Consider the following 24,549-nt stretch of genomic DNA (forward strand, 5'->3'; position numbering starts at 1 on the left):
CTTTTAATACCTTTGGCTTATATTATCAGGTTAACAAATATTTTTACTTGATTATTGGCGGGGTTAATATTTTTATTGATTTTACTTGTTGGTTTATATTATGAGTGATTAAAAGGTGCATTGGAGTGAAATGAGTAGAGTTGTAGTCAATTATGATTTATGATTTGCAATCATAAAGTATCGGTAGATCAACTTTATAAATTAGAAAGCGAAGATTCGTGTTTAGTTTCGACCTAAATTTTGGTAATAAGCCTCTAATTTGTTTTTAAGGTGTATAACATATTACATTTTCGCTGTAAAGTTGAAGAAGTTTCTTCTAAAAATGTTCCCCCCATTCTTAAAGGGGAACATTTTTAGTTATAAAATGTTATTTCTTAAATTGATAAGTGTATATTAAATTATTTAAAATTAATATAAAATAATAAGGTTTTTATTTTAGGAGGGGGCAGAATATTTTTCTAAAGCACATATATATATTACCTTATTTAAATAACAAAAATTAAATTTAGTATAAATAGAACGCAATCTTATATTAAATTTCTCTCTATATTAGTTTAAGGCTACCTATAGGAAAAAATGTAGTAAAAGTACTCTTCGTCAGAAAAGAGTACTTTTACGTAACATTTTTTTCTTGAACTAAGTTCTTATGTTTTAGACTTCCGTTAATCCTCTCATTATGTTTTGGTATATCTCAATCGAAGCTGATTTTTATAATATTTATATTCTGATAAATAATAATAAAAGATAGAAGAACTTAGACGCTAGAATCTTAAGGAAATGAAAGAGGTAGCCCGATGTAGTTATTTCTTAATATATAATATTATATAAATTGAGAAAAATCAATATAATTTACTATAAATCAAGAATATGATAGTAATGTTTTAGTAAATTATTTTACTGGGGGGGGCAGAATAAGACTAATCTTTTTAAAATTGTATTATCCGTTAAAATTCTTAAAATTAATTAAATGTATAAAATTATTTGGAATTAAAGTAAAAAATAAAATCTATGTTGGAGGGGGCAGAATAGGATTGAATTAGTATATATATACAAATAACTTAAATAATAAAAATATTTTTTTTATAATAAAGCATTATTTTATACATGTAGAATTAATTATACTTTTTTTTTAATTTTATTATATAAAAAATATTGAGGAAGATTATCTTCCTCAATATTTTTTATAATATTTAAATGTATTTTATATTAAAATTTATTTTTATTAAAATAAATTAATTTAATTAAATTATATCTTAATGTAATTTATTATATAAGAAAAAAATATATTAATAATATAGTATAATTTTAATATTAATTAAATGTATATATATATATTGTAAAGTTTAAACGTTATTATATTTGATGTAATTAAAGATATGAAGAGATTATTAAATTTATTAATATTATTAATTCTTAAAATTGAATTAATATATTAAATTATTTAAAATTAATATAAAATAATAAAGTTTTTATTTTAGGAGGGGGCAGAATATTTTTCTAAAGCACATATATATATATTACCTTATTTAAATAACAAAAATTAAATTTAGTATAAATAGAACGCAATCTTATATTAAATTTCTCTCTATATTAGTTTAAGGCTACCTATAGGAAAAAATGTAGTAAAAGTACTCTTCGTCAGAAAAGAGTACTTTTACAGAACATTTTTTTCTTGAACTAAGTTCTTATTATTTAGACTTCCGTTAATCCTCTCATTCTGTTTTTGTATATCTCAATCGAAGCTGATTTTTATAATATTTATATTCTGATAAATAATAATAAAAAATAGAAGAACTTAGACGCTAGAATCTTAAGGAAATGAAAGAGGTAGCCCTATGTAGTTATTTCTAAATATATAATATTATATATATTGAGAAAAATCAATATAATTTACTATAAATCAAGAATATGATAGTTATGTTTTACTAAATTATTTTACTGGGGGGGGGGGGCAGAATAAGACTAATCTTTTTAAAATTGTATTATCCATTAAATTCTTAAAATTAATTAAATGTATAAAATTATTTGGAATTAAAGTAAAAAAATAAAATTTATGTTGGAGGGGGCAGAATAGGATTGAATTAGTATATATATACAAATAACTTAAATAATAAAAATAAATTTTTTATAATAAAGCATTATTTTATACATGTAGAATTAATTATACTTTTTTTAATTTTATTATATAAAAAATATTGAGGAAGATTATCTTCCTCAATATTTTTTATAATATTTTAATGTATTTTATATTAAAATTTATTTTTATTAAAAGAAATTAATTTAATTAAATTATATCTTAATATAATTTATTATATAAGAAAATAATATATTAATAATATTGTATAATTTTAATATTAATTAAATGTATATATATATATTGTAAAGTTAAAAGTTATTATATTTGATGTAATTAAAGATATGAAGAGATTAATAAATTTATTAATATTATTAATTCTTAAAATTGAATTAATATATTAAATTATTTAAAATTAATATAAAATAATAAGGTTTTTATTTTAGGAGGGGGCAGAATATTTTTCTAAAGCACATACATATATATTACCTTATTTAAGTAACAAAAACTAAATTTAGTATAAATAGAACGCAATCTTATATTAAATTTCTCTCTATATTAGTTTAAGGCTAGCTATAGGAAAAAATGTAGTAAAAGTACTCTTCGTCAGAAAAGAGTACTTTTACGGAACATTTTTTTCTTGAACTAAGTTCTTATTATTTAGACTTCCGTTAATCCTCTCATTATGTTTTGGTATATCTCAATCGAAGCTGATTTTTATAATATTTATATTCTGATAAATAATAATAAAAGATAGAAGAACTTAGACGCTAGAATCTTAAGGAAATGAAAGAGGTAACCCGATGTAGTTATTTCTAAATATATAATATTATATATATTGAGAAAAATCAATATAATTTACTATAAATCAAGAATATGATAGTAATGTTTTAGTTAATTATTTTACTGGGGGGGCAGAATAAGACTAATCTTTTTAAAATTGTATTATCCGTTAAAATTCCTAAAATTAATTAAATGTATAAAATTATTTGGAATTAAAGTAAAAAAATTAAATTTATGTTAGAGGGGGAAGAATAGGATTGAATTAGTATATATATACAAATAACTTAAATAATAAAAATATTTTTTTTATAATAAAGCATTATTTTATACATATAGAATTAATTATACTTTTTTTTAAATTTTATTATATAAAAAATATTGAGGAAGATTATCTTCCTCAATATTTTTTATAATATTTAAATGTATTTTATATTAAAATTTATTTTTATTAAAATAAATTAATTTAATTAAATTATATCTTAATGTAATTTTTTATATAAGATAATAATATATTAATAATATAGTATAATTTTAATATTAATTAAATGTATATATATATTGTAAAGTTTAAAAGTTATTATATTTGATGTAATTAAAGATATGAAGAGAATAATAAATTTATTAATATTATTAATTCTTAAAATTGAATTAATATATTAAATTATTTAAAATTAATATAAAATAATAAGGTTTTTATTTTAGGAGGGGGCAGAATAGATTTGAATTAGTAGATATATATATATAAGTGATTATAGTATAATTGTATTATACATAATGGAGTTTAACCAATTCTTAGAAGATCAAAACTTCTAGTGCTGTAACCCTTACGTATAATGAAATTTGAACGGAATTAAACTGCTCAAGAAATAAGTTAGAAGCTTTTTCTTAACCAATAAATTTCCTTAATAGGAAATAATTTCAATTTTTCCATTAACAGTGGAATACCTCTTTTTGGTTTCTATGAATATTTTCTTAAATTTTAAGTTGTAGGTTTATTATTAGTTGAATTATATTTTGGTGAATTAGGTTTAATAAAGTTTGATTTTTGCTTTGGGCTTTATTTTATAATTATTTAGTATATGTAAATTTTGGTGAAATATATTTGCTTAAAGTATAGTATATAGATATGCAATATTTAATATTATCAATAGGAGAAATCTTGAGTTAGTAAATTATAATAAGTTTGATAAAATCTTGTGCCAGCAATCGCGGTTATACATGAAAATTAAATAAAGTATATTATTAGAAGTTAATAAATTAATTAAAATAAGAGTTTATGTTTATAAAAAGTGAAATTGGGTTATAAAATATAAAGACTTATCTGAAAATTAAGGTAGTGAAACTTAAAAAACTAAGGTATGAATTAGGATTAGATACCCTAGTACACTTAGATTTAATTTATAAATACTAGAATATTAGGAGTTATGTTCTTTAAATTTAAGAAATTTGGCGGTGTTTTAGTCTAGTTAGAGGAACCTGTTTTATAAACGATACAACACGCATTATTTTCCTTATTTTAGTTAATCAGCTTGTATACCGTCATTATAAGATAATTTAGAAGAAAATATTATTGAAATCATATTATTGAGTATATTACATCAAGGTGCAGCTTATAAATAAGTAAATATGGGTTACAATAAAATTTATTTAATATGAATTAAGTATTTAAATATATTTATGAAGGAGGATTTAATTGTAAGAAAAGGAGTAGTGAGATTTTTTGATATAAGCTCTAAATTATGTACATATCGCCCGTCGCTTTCATTTAATGTGAAATAAGACGTAACATAGTAGAGGTACTGGAAATTGTTTCTAGAATTACAAAGTAAAGCTAAAAATTAGCATCTCATTTACACTGAAGGTTTGTCGTGTGATTCGATATATTTTGATTATGAATAGTTGTTTAGTGTAGTTAATATGAAAAAGATTTTTTAAATATAGTAAATTTAATTGAATAATATTAAAGACTTAATATAAAATACTGTAAAGGAAATTTGAAATAATTTAAGATTTAATAATGAAAAAGTAATATTAAAGTTATGTATCTTGTGTATAATAGATGTTTAAATTAATGTAATTCGGTTGTGTATCTCGAAAAGGAAATAACTAAATTAAAAGGTGAGTTTTTGTAGCAGAAAAATTTATAATTTTATTTTAGAAGTGAAATATTAATCGGGTTCCTTCATATCTAGTTTTTTAAGAAGTGAATTTAAATTAGCATTTTTATATATTTATAAAAATAGTTAAAATAAGGGGGATTAGCTCTTTATTATTTAATATTATAAAAAAATATTTTTAAAGGATTTAACTAGGCTTAAAATTAGCTAGGTTTATAGGGTGTTATAAGTAAAATTTAGGTTAATAATATTTATATATTTTTTAATTGTTTATTAAAAATTATTTAGAAATAATGTTGAAATAGGTATAATGAATATATTATTATATAATTGTGTTTGAATTTAATTTAAATTATTAAAAAATTTTTATGTGTTTAAATATTTCTTTAAGGAATTCGGCAAAAATTATTTCTGCCTGTTTAACAAAAACATGTCTTTATGGAGGTTTATAAAGTCTAACCTGCCCATTGGGAACTAAAAGGCCGCGGTATTATGACCGTGCAAAGGTAGCATAATCATTAGTTTTTTAATTGAATGCTAGAATGAATGGTTGGACAAGAAATAATCTGTCTTAAATTAATATATTGAATTTAACTTTTAAGTGAAAAGGCTTAAATAATCTGGAGGGACGATAAGACCCTATAAAACTTTATATTTATAATATAGTAGTTAGTTTTATTTAAGGGTACTATTTTAGAGTATTTGGTTGGGGTGACAAGGATAAAATATTAAATAACTTTTTTTTTTTTACAGTAATGTTTGGTTTAATGATCCTAAAAGGGATTAAAGATTAAGTTACTTTAGGGATAACAGCGTAATTTTCTTTAAGAGTTCTTATCGACAAGAAAGTTTGCGACCTCGATGTCGAATTAAAAGTTCTTTATAGAGTAGAGACTATAATAGAAGGTCTGTTAGACCTTTAAAATTTTACATGATTTGAGTTCAGACCGGTGTAAGCCAGGTTGGTTTCTATCTTTCAGGATAAATTGTAGTTATTTTAGAACGAAAGGATTAAATAATTAAAAAAAATTTGAGTTATTTTGGCAAAATATGCGTTAGATTTAGAATCTAATAATATAGGGAATCTATAAATAATAAAAATGCTTGGTCACGGGGGGGGGGGGGGTAATATTGGTTATGGTTGTTAATTATTTAATTTTAATTATTTGTGTATTATTAGGAGTAGCTTTTGTTACTTTGTTGGAACGAAAAATTTTAGGTTACATTCAAATTCGTAAGGGACCTAATAAATTAGGAATTATAGGTATTCTGCAGCCTTTTTCTGATGCTGTAAAGCTTTTTTGTAAGGAGAATATAAATTTGAGAATATCTAATTTTTTACCTTATTATATAGCTCCTGTATTAAGTTTATTTATTTCTTTAATTTTATGAAGGGTATTACCATATAGTAGAGGTTTATTTAATATAAGCTTAGGGGTGTTATTTTTTATATGTTGTTTAAGTGCGGGTGTTTATCCTATAATAATAGCTGGTTGGGCTTCAAATTGTAAATATTCTTTGTTGGGAAGTTTACGTTCTGTTGCTCAAACTATTTCATATGAAGTAAGTTTGGCTTTGATTTTATTGTCTTTTATTTTTTTAATTGAGAGTTTTAATTTTAAGTATTTTATTGTATACCAGGAGGAAGTTTGATTTCTATGGTTAACTATTCCATTAAGAATAGTGTGATTTGCTTCCAGTTTAGCTGAGACTAATCGAACTCCTTTTGATTTCTCTGAGGGGGAATCTGAGTTGGTTTCAGGGTTTAATACTGAGTATAGAAGGGGCGGGTTTGCTTTAATTTTTATAGCGGAATATTCAAGTATTTTATTTATAAGGATAATTTTTAGGTTGTTTTTTTTAGGTCCTGATTCTTTGAGAATTATTTTCTATATTAAAGTGGTAATAATTAGTTTTGTTTTTATTTGGGTTCGGGGTACTTTACCTCGATTTCGTTATGATAAACCTATGTATTTAGCTTGAAAAAGCTTTTTACCTGTTTCTTTAATTTTTTTTAATTTGGTGTATAGGTATAAAGATATTATTTTATACTTGATTTTTATTATTGTAGTGATAGGTCGATGGATAGTTTAAGGTAAGTAAAAATATTAATTTTGGATATTAAAGATATTCTTTTCTTTCGATATAAAAGTTGGAGATACTCCTATTAATGCTTTCAAAACATTTGTTTTTTATAAACTAAACTTTAAATTTAATCATTTATCTCATATTATTGTAAAAATCGGGTTAATAATATAGTATAAAAAATAGAGTGTAGATAAATTTTGTCCTGTTAGAATATAAGGAGTTTCTATTGGGCGAGCTCCAATTCATGTTAGTAGGACTACTACTGAGACTAAATATCAGAAAGTAATTTGGTTGATAGGGTAGAATGTTCTTCTACGGAAAGTAGAATTGTGAGTAAATGGTAGAATTATTAAAATAGCAATTGAAGCTACTAAAGCAATAACTCCTCCAAGTTTATTTGGAATTGATCGTAGGATGGCATAGGCAAAAAGAAAATATCATTCAGGTTGAATATGAACGGGAGTTACTAGAGGGTTTGCCGGAATAAAGTTATCTGGATCTCTAAGGAGGTAGGGGTTAAGAAGGGTTAATATAATTAAGGCTCAGAAAAGTACAATAAATCCTAAGATGTCTTTAAAGTTGAAATAAGGGTGAAAGGGGACTTTATCTACAAATGAAGAAATTCCAAGTGGGTTATTTCCTCCTGTTTCGTGTAGGAATAGAATATGAATTACTGTTAAAGCTGCAATAATAAATGGAAATAAAAAATGAAATAAGAAAAAACGAGTTAAAGTGGCGTTGTCTACGGCGAAGCCTCCTCAAATCCATTGAACTAAATCTGTACCTAGAAAGGGAATAGCAGAGAAGAGATTAGTAATAACTGTTGCTCCTCAGAAAGACATTTGCCCTCAGGGTAAAACGTAGCCTAAAAAGGCTGAGGCTATAGTTAAGAAAAAAATTAATACTCCAATTATTCAGGTATGAAAGTAAGTATAAGAACTATAGTATATTCCTCGTCCAATATGGGAGTATAAACAAATAAAAAAAAAAGAGGCTCTATTGGCATGAATGGTGCGTAATAGTCATCCATAATTTACGTCTCGACAAATCTGGATAGTTCTTGAAAAAGCTATTTCAATATTAGGGGTATAATGTATAGATAGAAATAAGCCTGTTATAATTTAAATAACTAAACATAATCCTAATAGTGAACCAAAATTCCATATAATTGAAATATTTCTAGGAATTGGTATATCAATTAATGATCTATTAATAATTTTAAATAAGGGGTGAGTTTTTAGTAAGGGTTTAAACATTAGTTATTTACTCGTAAGGGCCTAGAGTGGACGTTGATAATTTTTACTGCGGCAAATAGGGTAAGAAGTAAATATGTAATGATAAATAGAGTAAATATTATTGATGAGGAATTATAAATAGTTCTTGTTATTAAAGGGGCATTTCTAAATTTATAGGGGAATATAATAGAAGAACTTCTAATTCTATATTTAGAGCTGGTTAATAAAGGGTCGACAAGGAAAGAAATAAAACAAATCATAGAAATAATAAATGTTAAGGTAAATAAGGTGTTAAATGAGATTCCAAATATTGCGTTAGAGGCTAATGAGGCTACATAGATAAATAAAACTAATATACCCCCTAGGAAAATTAAGAATAGGATATAGGAAAATCAGAATGAATTATTAGAAAATCCAGAGGTAATACAAATAATTAGAGTTTGAATAAATAATGTTAACCCTATGGATAAGGGGTGAAATAACCGGGTGAATAGAATGGAGATGAAGTCGGTAGTTGAAATAAAAATTAAAATAATTTTAAAATTATATTTTAAAGTTTTAAGAATAGTAATTCAATTTTGATTTACAAAACCAAGGTTTTTTTTAAACTATTAAAACTAATGAATACTTTAAATTTAGTTTATATTTGTTCTTTAGCTATATTGTTTTGTGGGGGATGATCTATTGTCTCCAACCGAAAACATTTATTAAATACTTTGCTTAGATTAGAATTTGTAATATTGAGGGTGTTTTGGATTATAGTTTTATATATTATAAGAGTAGGTATTGAGATATCTATCTACATATCTACAGTCTCCGTGGTGTAGTGGTAAGACACTCGCCTGGCGTTCCGCGAGCGCTATGTCATGGGTTCGTATCCTGGCCGGGGAGGATTTACTGGGCGCAATTCCTTAACTGTAGCCTCTGTTTAACGCAACAGTAAAATGTGTACTTGGATGAAAAAACGATTCTTCGCGGCAGGGGATCGTATTCCAGGGACCATAGGATTAAGGACTTGCCCGAAACGCTACGCGTACTAGTGGCTGTACAAGAATGTAACAACTCTTGTATATAAATCTCAAAAAAAAAAAAAATATATATATATATTTTGTATTATTTTTTTTAACTTTAGGAGTTTGTGAAGGTGCATTAGGGTTATCTTTATTAATTTCTATTGTGTGTTCTCATGGTAATGATTATTTTGGTAGATTTAATGTAGTGTAATGATAAAGTTTTTACTTATAAATATAATATTATTGGTTTTAATTAATAATTGGGGTATTGTTGAATTAGCGTTGTTTTTAATATTTTTTTAGTATTTTTAGAGTTGGGCCACGATTTTTATATATTTAATTTAGGAATACAATTAGGGACAGATTATTTAAGTATAATCTTAGTAATATTAAGGGTTTGAATTGTTGTACTTGTTATTTATAGATGTCAAATAGTAAAAAAGACAAATAAATTTAGTTGTCTATTTTTATTTTTAAATTTAATTTTACTATTTGCTTTAGTAATAACTTTTTGCTCTATAGATTATTTAATATTTTATTTAAGGTTTGAAAGTTCTTTAATTCCTACTCTAATTTTAATTTTAGGTTGTGGTTACCAGCCTGAGCGAACTCAGGCTGGTATTTATATATTATTTTATACATTATTTGCTTCTTTACCCTTATTAGTGTCTTTAACTGGGTTGTATATAGTGGGGGATAGTTTAATAATAGGGTTAACTAAAGTAAGGGAATCTGAATTAGGAATGGTTAGTATTTTATGGTATTTTTTTACTATACTGGTATTTGTAGTAAAGCTCCCTATGTATTTATTTCATTTGTGGTTACCTAAAGCTCATGTTGAAGCTCCCGTAGCTGGTTCAATGATTTTGGCAGGTGTTTTATTAAAGTTAGGTGGGTATGGTTTAATTCGTGTATTAAGAATGTTTACTGAGGAAAATAAAATATTTTCTTGAGTGTGAGTAGGTATTAGTGTTTTAGGAGGTGTTTTTGTTAGAATTTTATGTTTACGGCAAGTGGATATAAAATCTTTTATTGCTTATTCTTCAGTAGCTCATACAAGATTAGTCTTAAGTGGCTTAGTGGTGTTTAGGTGATGGGGAATAAATGGTGCTGTTATTATTATGGTAGGCCATGGACTATGTTCGTCTGGTTTATTTTGTTTGTCTAATATTATTTATGAGCGATTAGGGAGTCGTAGTTTATTAATTAATAAGGGTTTATTAAATTTAATGCCCTCTTTGGGTTTATGGTGATTTTTATTAAATATTAGGAATATAGCGGCTCCTCCTACATTAAATTTGTTAGGAGAAATTAATTTAATTATTAGAATAGTAAGTTGAAGAGAAGTAAGGATAATTGGATTAATTGGTTTATCTTTTTTTAGAGCAGCCTATACTTCGTATTTGTATTCGATTAGACAGCATGGGACGTTTTTTAGATCATTGTATGCATGTTGTTCTGGGAAGTTAAGGGAGTATTATGTTCTAAGTCTCCATTGAATTCCTTTAAATATAATAGTCTGCAGTCTGCTTAAATATGCTATAATAGCTGCTATAATAAAAAATGCTGCTATAATAGTCTGCTTAAATATAAAAGATTGCAGTCTCCGTGGTGTAGTGGTAAGACACTCGCCTGGCGTTCCGCGAGCGCTATGTCATGGGTTCGTATCCTGGCCGGGGAGGATTTACTGGGCGCAATTCCTTAACTGTAGCCTCTGTTTAACGCAACAGTAAAATGTGTACTTGGATGAAAAAACGATTCTTCGCGGCAGGGAATCGTATTCCAGGGACCATAGGATTAAGTACTTGCCCGAAACGCTACGCGTACTAGTGGCTGTACAAGAATGTAACAACTCTTGTATATATCTCAAAAAAAAAAAAAAAAAAAAAAAAAAAAAATTTAAAGAGGGGTTTAGTTTTACCTTTAATTTAATTTAAATAGTTTAAAAGAAAATATTGATTTGTGGTGTCAAAGTTATAAGAATTTATTTTAAATAGTGGTTTGAAAATTCTCTATGTATTTAGTGAGGTTAGTTTTTTTAATTGTAAGTTCTTTATTGTGTTTAAGTATGTCTTTAATGAGATTACAGAATTTGACTAGGTATGGAATTGAGTGGGAATTATATTCTTTAAATTCTTCTTCTATTGTGGTAACTTTGGTATTTGATTGGTTAAGTTTTATATTGTTAAGATTTATTTTATTTATTTCTTCTATGGTTATATTTTATAGGGGAGAATATATAACGGGAGAAAAACACTATAATCGTTTTATATATTTAGTACTTGCTTTTGTTATTTCAATAAATGCTTTAATTGTTAGGCCTAATTTAATTTGTATTTTATTAGGGTGAGATGGGTTAGGGTTAATTTCTTATGTGTTAGTGATTTATTATCAAAATGAAAAATCAGCTAATGCAGGTATGTTAACTGTTTAATCAAATCGGGTAGGAGATGTAGCAATTCTTTTAAGTATTGCTTTGTTTTTTAGAATAGGGGGTTGAAATTTTATGGTTTGAAGATTATATACTAGTGAAGATATAATTTTAATAAAAGTATTAATTGTTGTGGCTGCTATAACAAAAAGAGCACAAATTCCTTTATCTGCTTGATTACCAGCTGCTATAGCAGCTCCAACACCAGTTTCTGCATTAGTACATTCGTCAACTTTGGTAACTGCTGGGGTTTATTTATTAATTCGATTTAGGCCTATTTTTGAAGGGTCTTCGGTTCAATCTTTTTTATTAATTATCTCTTGTACAACTATATTTATAGCAGGTCTTGGGGCAAATTTTGAGTATGATTTAAAGAAGATTATTGCCTTATCTACTCTAAGTCAATTGGGGGTAATATTAAGAGTTTTATCTCTGGGGTTCCCTGATTTAGCTTTTTTTCATTTATTAACTCATGCTTTATTTAAAGCTTTATTATTTTTGTGTGCGAGGGTTGTAATTCATAGTTTGGGAGATTATCAGGATATTCGTATAATTGGGGGTTTAATTGTTAGAATACCTTTAACTGGTGTTTGTATAAATTTATCAAATTTATCATTATGTGGTATACCTTTTATGGCTGGATTTTATTCTAAAGATTTTATTTTGGAGATGGCTTTTATAAGTAATATTAATTTTATTAGATTTATTATATATATTTTAGCTACTGGTTTAACAGTAAGTTATACTTTTCGTTTAATTTTTTATAGGCTTACTAGAATAAGGCATATTAGAAATATGAGAGGGATTAGAGATAATGATTTTATTATAACTAATCCTATGGTAATATTAAGATTAAGTTCTATTTTAAGGGGGGCAAGATTATCTTGAGTAATATTTCCTGAATATTATATAATTTGTTTAAGGAGGTTTATGAAAAGTTTGGTATTATTATTATTATTAATTGGTTCTTTTACTGGGTATATATTAAATATTATAAGTTTAAATGAAACCTTAAGTAGTTTGGGTTTAAATTTTATTAGAAGGTTTTCAGGATCTATATGATTTATACCTTTTTTATCTAGGGTAAAATTAAATTACTATATTTTAAAATTAGGAAAAAGGTTTGTTAAAATTGGAGATAAGGGATGATCTGAATATTTTGGGGGACAAGGAGGATTTAGTGCAATTATAAAAGGTTCTTATTATTTAGAAGTTACTCAAGGTAATATAATTAAAATTTATATAAAGAGGTTTTTTTTATGGGTGACGATTGTTATTATTATATTAGTTTTAAGGGGGCATATCGATGTAAAATTAAGTGGTTCAATTTGCTTATAAATTTTTGTTATGAAATGGTTATAGAAAGGGCTGCAGCTGGTCCAAGTTTCATCATCACACCCTAAACAGAAAAGGAGGAAAAAAAATAAACAACGAATTATGCAACGAATTTTCAAATAGTTTCAGGGAACACATGTGTCAACTAAAATCATTTCTATAACACTCAGATATTGAATTAAGCACATAATAAAGGATTCTAGTGATCAGTTTTATCAAAAAAGTGTTTAGTGCAATAATATAATTTTTCAAAGTTACCCTACTAAAAAAATATGCAATATATGATATTTATAAATTTTTATAAAATCAACAAATAGACTTTGGACTAAAATGTCTACTAGAGTCTGTAGAAGCACTAACGCTACATATAAGGTGTAATTTGCATGTAAATTGATAAATAAATGAAAGCTCTGAAGTAATTTGAAGGTGTAAATTACTTTCCAGAGTAAAATAAAGATCCAAGTTCGGCCACCTGTAGCTGAGCTTGACTTCGACAGATTTCGTTCATAATTGGCACCCTTGCAGATAGGCATCCATTGAGCAAAGTGTGCAAGTTTCATGCAAATTCCTTGATAACAAACGAGAAAAAAAAATTGGCAAAAAAAAAATAAAAAAAAATAAAATATTTTTTTTTTTTTTTTAAATATAAATATATTGAACATACATATTACAATTATTACAAGAGTTTGTGCTTCTACAGCACATAGTAGACATTTTAGTTGACACATGTGTTCCCTGAGATTATTTGAGAATGTTGAACATTCGTTGCATAATACGTTGTGTATTTTTTTTTTCTCCTTTTCTGTTTAGGGTGTGATGGTGAAACTTGGACCAGTTGCAGCCCTTTCTATAACCATTTCATAAAAAAATTTATAAGCAAATTGAACAATTTTAATTTATAACGATATTTTTTGATATGCCCCCTTAATTTAATTTATATAATTTAAAATTAGAATGTTGTGTTGAAGCCACAGCAGTGGTATATACCTATAAATAATATGATGCTTGATAAAAGGATAGTTTTGATGTGACTAATTATGTAAAATTTACTCATATTATTGAAAGATAAGCTAAAAAAAGCTAATGGGTTCATACCCCGTGAATGAGATCAATTTCTCTCTTTCCGGTGGTTTCTCCTTTTAGAATACTCTTTTTTTACTTTAGTTTTAGGGTTAGTATTATGTATTTCTTCGGATACTTGATTTGGGGCTTGAGTGGGGTTAGAGTTAAATTTATTATCTTTTATTCCTTTAATTTCTTCTAGAAGTAACCGTTATAGTTCGGAGAGTATTTTAAAATATTTTTTAGTACAAGTTTTGGCTTCAATTATAATTATTTTTTCAGCTTTATTTATTTTAATGATGGTAAATTTAAAGATAGTATTTTATTTGTCATTATTATTAAAATTAGGCGCAGCTCCTTTTCATTTTTGATTTCCTCAGGTTATAGAAGGATTAAGTTGAATTCAAGCAATTATTTTAATAACTTTACAAAAAGTGGGGCCTATAATTTTATTATCTTATTTGGTTTATGATAAGTGAAGTTTAATTATAATTTTTACTTCTGCTGTGGTATCTGCTATTGTTGGGGCTATGGGGGGATTAAATCAATTATATTTACGAAAGATTATAGCATTTTCTTCTATTAATCACATATCTTGAATATTTTTTGCTATAATTTTAAGGGAATATTGTTGATTATTATACTTTAGGGTGTATTGCTTACTTTCAATTTTGGTTATTATAAATTTTTATTTTCAGCAGGCTTATCATTTTTCTCATTTAGTTAATAGTAGATTTCCTTTAATACCTAAGGTTATATCTATAATGTATATCTATAATGAGTTTATTTTCTCTAGGAGGGTTGCCTCCTTTTTTAGGGTTTATTCCTAAGTGATTTATTATTCAGGAAATAATTTTTAGTAATTATTTATATCCTTTATTAGTACTCTTAATATGTAGGTTGGTAACTCTTTATTTTTATATTCGTATAAGGATTTCTTTTTTGACTTTAGTATTTCCTTTTAGGGGTTGAGTTACAAAGGATTATGAAGGGAATAAAATTATGAATATAGTAATAATTACAAATTTTATCGGGATATTAGTTCCTTCAATTTATATAATATATTAAGACTTTAAGTTAATAAAACTAACATCCTTCAAAGTTGTAAAAAAAAGAAATTCTTTTAGGTCTTAAAAGTTTTAGTGTTAGCACATTTTCAAATTTGCAATTTGATGTTTTTAATTATTACTATAAAACCTAATAAAAAAGAAAAATCTTGTATCTAAATTTACAGTTTAGCGCCTAAAGCTTGGCCATTTTATTTACGCAACGATGATTTTTTTCTACAAATCATAAAGATATTGGAACATTATATTTTGTTTTTGGTACTTGAGCTGGTATAGTAGGAACTTCATTAAGAATGATTATTCGGGTGGAGTTAGGTCAACCAGGTAGATTAATTGGGGATGATCAGATCTACAATGTGGTAGTTACAGCTCATGCTTTTGTAATAATTTTTTTTATAGTAATACCTATTATAATTGGTGGGTTTGGAAACTGATTAATTCCTTTAATATTAGGTGCCTCAGATATGGCTTTTCCTCGAATAAATAATATAAGGTTTTGATTACTTCCTTTTTCTTTAACTTTATTATTAACTAGGGGTATAGTTGAGAGAGGAGTTGGGACAGGATGGACTGTTTATCCTCCTTTAGCTTCTGCTATTGCTCATGCGTGGGCATCTGTAGATTTAGGTATTTTTTCTTTACATTTAGCAGGCGTATCTTCTATTTTAGGTTCAGTAAATTTTATAACAACTGCTATTAATATACGAACAGTAGGGATAACTATGGATCGAATACCATTATTTGTTTGATCAGTGTTTATTACTACTGTTTTGTTATTATTATCTTTACCTGTGTTGGCAGGGGCTATTACTATATTATTAACAGATCGTAATTTAAATACTTCTTTTTTTGATCCGGCAGGTGGAGGGGATCCTATTTTATATCAACATTTATTTTGATTTTTTGGACATCCTGAAGTTTATATTTTAATTTTACCTGCTTTTGGTATAGTATCTCATATTGTAGTTCAAGAATCAGGTAAGAAAGAGGCTTTTGGAACATTAGGTATAATTTACGCTATAATTGCTATTGGTATTTTAGGTTTTGTAGTATGAGCTCATCATATATTTACGGTAGGGATGGATGTAGATACTCGGGCTTATTTCACTTCTGCTACAATAATTATTGCAGTTCCTACTGGTATTAAAATTTTTAGTTGATTAGGAACTCTTCAGGGAACACAAGTAAATTATAGTCCTTCTTTATTATGGGTACTAGGTTTTATTTTTTTATTTACTGTAGGGGGGTAAATTTTATATATTTACGTTAATTTATATACTTCGATAGCAATTTGTATGATGATAAGTGGACTGTATTTCTGCAATAATCTCACAAATCGATCCTCTACACATTAGGGGGGGGTTTATATTGAATTTATATATATGCAGCCAATCAAACTACAGTATTAACTACACATTGTTAAAAATTGAAGAGGTTCCTTATCTTATTGTACAGAAGGCCTTAGTCCACCAGATATAACTAGGATGTAGACACCAAATTATCCTATTTTGAGGCAGTTTCCAACATCCAGTAACTGATGCACAAAGTCTTGCTTCCTCGTCTTGACCTGTCAAAAGGGCGCTAGCTGTAAAGCCAGAATCCTAATATATGACAGCTATATCAGAGAAAACACTGTACAAGGAACCATAAAGACCTAGGCTTAATTACCTTGTTTGAGTCAATCATTTGTGATCTAACCGGAATACCCAATAGCTACTGACATTAATGGCCACAAATGATAGATAAATGGGTTTCGGCAGAACACTTAACTTGTATTTGTTGACAGCGTGTTGATGATGGTACACCTTTGGTTTCCATAACACTTCGTCCAAGTAAAATTAACAGGAGCCGAATTGCTCCCAGCCTCTGGTCTAAGTACAATAACAATGGCTGACCACTCCCTCACAACTGACGCTACTGGCCTATATTGTCCAGATGACAGTAAGTGATAGAAGTGTCACATTTACCCCTTTTTAATTCTTATAATTTTTATGAGATGTTTTTATGATGGTAAAGTCCAAAGACTAATGTATTTAAGAATAATTCCCACCATAATAGGTGGTGAATTTATAATAGTATGTGGTAATGATATCCCGTTTTCTATAGACGGAAATTCCACTACAAGTTTCATTTTCTATGGGTTAACTTGTTTATACAACACAGCAGCAATATTATCTGCCTGCATGTAATATTATTAAATAGTGTCGGATTTTCCGACATAATTCCCCAGGGGGCTGCTCACGGGTCGAAGTCCTATTTAGAACAGACGAACACCGATACTCCTCCTTCGGATTATTAGATTAATTTGATGTTAGTAGTTAGTAATCACACATTTGTGCGTCTGTTCGTACAGGACGGATGTCCCGTACTAGAGTTGCAGGGGTTAGAAGTCTAATGCGATTTCATTTCCCTGTTAACTCTTGAATGGCTAAAATTCAAGCCTAATTACATATTATTTAACCCAGAAGACTGGATGTGATCAAGTACTACAGTCAAGTATGATTCAGGGACTGCAGTGAGATCAGTGACATTCGATATAACTTGAAGTTTGTTCAGGTAACTGGTCACTGATATATAAACACTGAGGCCCATGGAATACATCTTGATTAAATAATATATGTAATTGATTCAGAAGATTGAATAGCTCATCATTAAAGTAAAGTATAGTTCTGAGACTGCAATGGGTTCAGTGACATTGGTCACAGTGACTTGTAGTTGTTTAGGCTACTGTTCACTGATTTGCCACTGAGGCCCCATGAACTCATCTTCAGCTTTAAATGATGATACTAACATCAACCTCTGTTGGTATAGTCAGCTGTAATCTCCTTAGTATAATGCTACTGGAGAAATATAATCAGCTGACAAATTTAGATTTCTACTAGTATTGTTTATCTGCAGTCATAGGTCTCCTCAGGCTTGATACTGGGCCTGAGAGTAATTTACCTCCTGCAGAGTTAAACATGGTTATGCCCTGATATTTAGTAGGGCTACCAATAAATCGATGGCAATAGTCTGTCCCTACAAGGAGATCGAAGTCGTTGAGGTGATCAGACTTAATATTATCTGCCAATTTTATTCCTCTATTTCTCAGGAATTTGGCTGTTGCTATTTGGCATTTGATTTGCCCAAATTTACCTGCAGCTGCTTGATAATAGCTTTCCAGGTCAGCATAATCAACTTGAGATTGTTGTGACAAATCTTCACATTTCTTGATCTGTCTTGTTAAGTGGCCTGTAAGACCTGCAAGGGTTCTTTTCATTCTCCCTGCATTATCCATACTGGCTAGTTGGTGAAGCCTTCGTGGACTTGTACTTGGGTCGCTCATAATACTGAACAAGCACTGATGGTAGCCTAGGGTAAAATTTCTGCACTCACTAGGCTGTAACCCTACCTCTACTAGAGGTTAGCACTTAAAATTAATACACATTATACATATACAATCATACACACTAATGATTTGATTGATAAACTAGTGTCATGGAAGTACCTTTAGGTTAGCTCTTCTATATCGCCCTAGGATGGTATAGACGCTAATTAATCACTCAAAGGTGTAATGATCATAAGTAAATTATTATATATACACAACTCAACTCGAGTTGATAAAATTTACACCCAAAATAGGGTCTGCACCATTCATTAATGGTGCTAGGTTGTTCAATATAGAACAACTAGACTATGGTAATGGGACTAGGATGAACAATAAATAGTTCAACTAGTCAATGGTAATATCCTACCCTGTTGTGGGTTGGCAATTAGTAAATATTATATTGTGAACACTAGTGCAATATATATTAAATAATTCTCTATTTTGGAGAAATAATATACACAATTTTTGATAATAGCCTCTTAATTAGCCTCTATAAGACTTCTAATATTATCAAGAAGTATTAAATATTATTAGTGACCTCGCGAAATAAAGTCCACAAAATTCGTAGATAATCTCTAGCGAAATTTATCACCACGAAATCCGTGAACAATCTCGCGAAGACACAGTCACTAATTTGGCATGCTTTAATATTAGTGCTGTCATCTCACAGAATAACACGCCACCAAATATCTGTGGGTGTGCATGAAACCGCTGATAAGGCTGAACTGAACTGAGTGGGGCTCGTGAACTCGCACCAGGCAATGCCGCCGTCTTTGACTGCTGGTTTTGTATAAATCACACTGCACTAGTATATTTAATGAATCCACTGGTTAACTGGTTCATCCGATACTAAGATGACCAAATAATCTGTCATCTGACTCGCAGATGACCAATAATGTGGGTTCATAGGACCAATAATCTGTCATCCGGTTCGAAGGACCAAATAATGTGGGAACCGACCTGTGAGATTTATATTTATTTAATTTATATGAATTTATATTTACGTTAATTTATATACTTTGATAGCAATTTGTATGATGATAAGTGGACTGTATCTCTGCAATAATCTCACAAATCAATCCTCTACACATTAGGGGGGGTTTATATTGAATTTATATATATGCAGCCAATCAAACTACAGTATTAACTACACATTGTTAAAAAATTGAAGAGGTTCCTTATCTTATTGTACAGCAAGCCTTAGTCCACCAGATATAACAAGGATGTAGACACCAAATTATCCTATTTTGAGGCAGTTTCCAACATCCAGTAACTGATGTACAAAGTCTTGCTTCCTCGTCTTGAACTGTCAAAAGGGCGCTCGCTGTAAAGCCAGAATCCTAATATATGACAGCTATATCAGAGAAAACACTGTACAAGCAACCATAAAGACCTAGGCTTAATTACCTTGTTTGAGTCGATCATTTGTGATCTAACCGGAATACCCAATATCAACTAACATTAATGGCCACAAATGATAGATAAATGGGTTTCGGCAGAACACTTAACTTGTATTTGTTGATAGCGTGTTGATGATGGTACACCTTTGGTTTCCATAACACTTCGTCCAAGTAAAATTAACAGGAGCCGAATTGCTCCCATGCCTCTGGTCTAAGTACAATAACAATGGCTGACCACTCCCTCACAACTGACGCTACTGGCCTACATTGTCCAGATGACAGTAAGTGATAGAAGGGTCACATTTACTCTATTTTAATTCTGATAATTAAGGTAATTTATATGAGATGTTTTTATGATGGTAAAGTCCAAAGACTAATGTATTTAAGAATAATTCCCACCATAATAGGTGGTGAATTTATAATAGTATGTGGTAATGATATCCCATTTTCTATAGACGGAAATTCCACTACAAGTTTCATTTTCTATGGGTTAACTTGTTTATACAACACAGCAGCAATATTATCTGCCTGCATGTAATATTATTAAATGGTGTCGGATTTTTCGACAGATCGAGAAAATTCGTGTTAGAATTAATAATCTTACTTTTTCGGTCATATTTAATATTATATGTCTACAGGAAAGACTGCTACCAAAATATAGTGATATATATATATATATATATATATATATATATATATGTCGTACCTAGTAGCCAGAACGCACTTCTCAGCCTACTATGCAAGGCCCGATTTGCCTAATAAGCCAAGTTTTCCTGAATTGTTTTTCGACTACCTAACCTACCTAACCTAACTTTTTAGGCTACCTAACCTAACCTAACCTATGAAGATAGGTTAGGTTAGGTAGGGTTGGTTAGGTTCGGTCAGATATCTACGTTAATTTTAACTCCAATAAAAAAAAATTGACCTCATACATAATGAAATGGGTAGCTCTATCATTTCATAAGAAAAAAATTAGAGAAAATATATTAATTCAGGAAAACTTGGCTTATTAGGCAAATCGGGCCTTGCATAGTAGGCTGAGAAGTGCGTTTTGGCTACTAGGTACGATATATACTGTATATATATATATATATATATATATATATATATATATATATATATATATATATATATATATATATATATATATATATATGTTGTACCTAGTAGCCAGAATGCACTTCTCAGCCTACTATGCAAGGCCCAATTTGCCTTATAAGCCAAGTTTTCCTGAAATAATATATTTTCTCTAATTTTTTTCTTACGAAATGATAAAGCTACCCATTTCATTATGTATGAGGTCAGGTATTTTTTATTGGAGTTAAAATTAACGTAGATAAATCACCGAACCTAACCAACCCTACCTAACCTAACCTAACCTATCTTTATAGATTAGGTTAAGTTAGGTAGCCGAAAAGGTTAGGTTAGGTTTGCGAAAAACTATTAATTCATGAAAACTTGGCTTATTAGGCAAATCGGGCCTTGCATAGTAGGCTGAGAAGTGCGTTCTGGCTACTAGGTACGACCTATATATATATATATATATATATATATATATATATATATATATATATATATATATATATATATATATATATATATATATATATATATATGTCGTACCTAGTAGCCAGAACGCACTTTTCGGCCTACTATGCAAGGCCCGATTTGCCTAATAAGCCAAGTTTTCCTGAATTAATATATTTTCTCTAATTTTTTCTTATGAAATGAAAAAGCTACCCATTTCATTATGTATGAGGTAAAAAAAAAAATATGGGAGTTAAAATTAACGAAGATATATGACCGAACCTAACCAACCCTACCTAACCTAACCTAACCTATCTTTATAGGTTAGGTTAGGTTAGGTAGCCGAAAAAGCTAGGTTAGGTTAGGTTAGGTAGGTTAGGTAGTCGAAAAACAATTAATTCATGAAAACTTGGCTTATTAGGCAAATCGTGCCTTGCATAGTAGGCATAGAAGTGAGTTCTGGCTACTAGGTACGACATATATATATATATATATATATATATATATATATATATATATATATATATATATATATATATATATATATATTTATATATATATATATATATATATATATATATATATATATATATATATATATATATATATATATATATATATATATATATATATATATATATATGTCGTACCTAGTAGCCAGAACTCACTTTTTGGCCTACTATTCAAGGCCCGATTTGCCTAATAAGCCAAGTTTTCCTGAATTAATATATTTTTTCTAATTTTTTTCTTATGAAATGATAAAGCTACCCATTTCATTATGTATGAGGTCAATTTTTTTTTATTGGAGTTAAAATTAACGTAGATATATGACCGAACCTAACCAACCCTACCTAACCTAACCTAACCTATCTTTATAGGTTAGGTAGCCGAAAAAGTTAGGTTAGGTTAGGTTAGGTAGGTTAGGTAGTCGTAAAACAATTAATTCATGAAAACTTGGCTTATTAGGCAAATCGGGCTTTGAATAGTAGGCCAAAAAGTGAGTTCTGGCTACTAGGTACGACATATATATATATATATATATATAAATATATATATATATATATATATATATATATATATATATATATATATATGTCGTACCTAGTAGCCAGAACTCACTTCTCAGCCTACTATGCAAGGCCCGATTTGCCTAATAAGCCAAGTTTTCATGAATTAATTGTTTTTCGACAACCTAACCTACCTAACCTAACTTTTTCTGCTACCTAACCTAGCCTAACCTATAAAGATAGGTTAGGTTAGGTTAGGTAGGGTTGGTTAGGTTCGGTCATATATTTACGTTAATTTTAACTCCAATAAAAAAAAATTGACCTCATACATAATGAAATCGGTACCTTTATCATTTCATAAGAAAAAAATTAGAAAAAATATATTAATTCTGGAAAACTTGGCTTATTAGGCAAATCGGGCCTTGCATAGTAGGCTGAGAAGTGCGTTCTGGCTACTAGGTACGACATATATATATATATATATATATATATATATATATATATATATATATATATATATATATATATATATATATATATATATATATATATATATATGTTGTACCTAGTAGCCAGAACGCACTTTTCGGCCTACTATGCAAGGCCCGATTTGGGTAATAAGCCAAGTTTTCCTGAATTAATATATTTTCTCAAATTTTTTTCCTTTGAAATGATAAAGCTACCCATTTCATTTTGTATGAGGTCAATTTTTTTTTATTGGAGTTAAAATTAACGTAGATATATGACCGAACCTAACCAACCCTACCTAACCTAACCTAACCTAACCTATCTTTATAGGTTAGGTTATATTAGGTAGCCGAAAAAGTTAGGTTAGGTTAGGTAGGTTAGGTTGCCGAAAAACAAATAATTCATGAAAACTTGGCTTATTAGGCAAATTGGGCCTTGCATAGTAGGCTGAGAAGGACGTTCTGGTTAATAGGTACGACATATATATATATATATATATATATATATATATATATATATATATATATATATATATATATATATATTTTATTAAATATGACCGAAAAAGTAAGATTAATAATTCTAACACGAATTTTCTCAATCTTTCGTACATTATGCTTCACTGTTGGAGGTAAATCAAAAATCACTTCTCCAAAATTCATTTTTATTTCTAGTCTGACGCGACACGGGCGCGTTTCGTAAAACTTATTACATTTTCAAAGACTTCACAAATACACAACTGATTAGAACTTGCGTTTCCCTGATTTTATATCTACATTTGAGTGAGGTGGGAAGGGTGATGTGGCATTACATTTGAGTGAGGTGGGAAGGATGATGTGGCATTAGAGGATATTAATAGGGTATTAAAAGTATCAACACAAGACAGAACACGAAACAATGGATATTGAATAGAAGTGTTTGTAGAAAGCCTATTGGTCCATATTTCTTGATGCTTCTATATTGGAGCGGAGTCTTGAGGTGGGTAGAATATAGTTGTGCAATAATTGGCTGTTGATTGATGGTGTTGACTTCTTGATGTGTAGTGCCTCGCAAACGTCAAGCCGCCTGCTATCGCTGTATCTATCGATGATTTCTGTGTTGTTTACTAGGATTTCTCTGGCGATGGTTTGGTTATGGGAAGAGATCTCTTCCCATAACCAAACCATCGCCAGAGAAATCCTAGTAAACAACACAGAAATCATCGATAGATACAGCGATAGCAGGCGGCTTGACGTTTGCGAGGCACTACACATCAAGAAGTCAACACCATCAATCAACAGCCAATTATTGCACAACTATATTCTACCCACCTCAAGACTCCGCTCCAATATAGAAGCATCAAGAAATATGGACCAATAGGCTTTCTACAAACACTTCTATTCAATATCCATTGTTTCGTGTTCTGTCTTGTGTTGATACTTTTAATACCCTATTAATATCCTCTAATGCCACATCATCCTTCCCACCTCACTCAAATGTAATGCCACATCACCCTTCCCACCTCACTCAAATGTAGATATAAAATCAGGGAAACGCAAGTTCTAATCAGTTGTGTATTTGTGAAGTCTTTGAAAA

At 28.6% G+C, this 24,549-nt stretch overlaps 3 pseudogenes; 2 read left to right on the forward strand and 1 right to left on the reverse strand.

The window, feature by feature from the left end:
• Positions 1 to 6,099: 6,099 nt before the first annotated feature.
• Positions 6,100 to 7,051, forward strand: LOC138362737 (NADH-ubiquinone oxidoreductase chain 1-like; annotated as a pseudogene).
• A 42-nt stretch (positions 7,052 to 7,093) lies between these two features.
• On the reverse strand, positions 7,094 to 8,815 carry LOC138362738 (cytochrome b-like; annotated as a pseudogene).
• Positions 8,816 to 11,315: 2,500 nt separating this feature from the next.
• LOC138362753 (NADH-ubiquinone oxidoreductase chain 5-like) lies at positions 11,316 to 13,079 on the forward strand (annotated as a pseudogene).
• The last annotated feature ends 11,470 nt before the right edge of the window (positions 13,080 to 24,549 follow it).

Source organism: Procambarus clarkii, chromosome 9, assembly GCF_040958095.1.
Source record: "Procambarus clarkii isolate CNS0578487 chromosome 9, FALCON_Pclarkii_2.0, whole genome shotgun sequence".
In the NCBI taxonomy this organism is placed as follows: domain Eukaryota; kingdom Metazoa; phylum Arthropoda; class Malacostraca; order Decapoda; family Cambaridae; genus Procambarus; species Procambarus clarkii.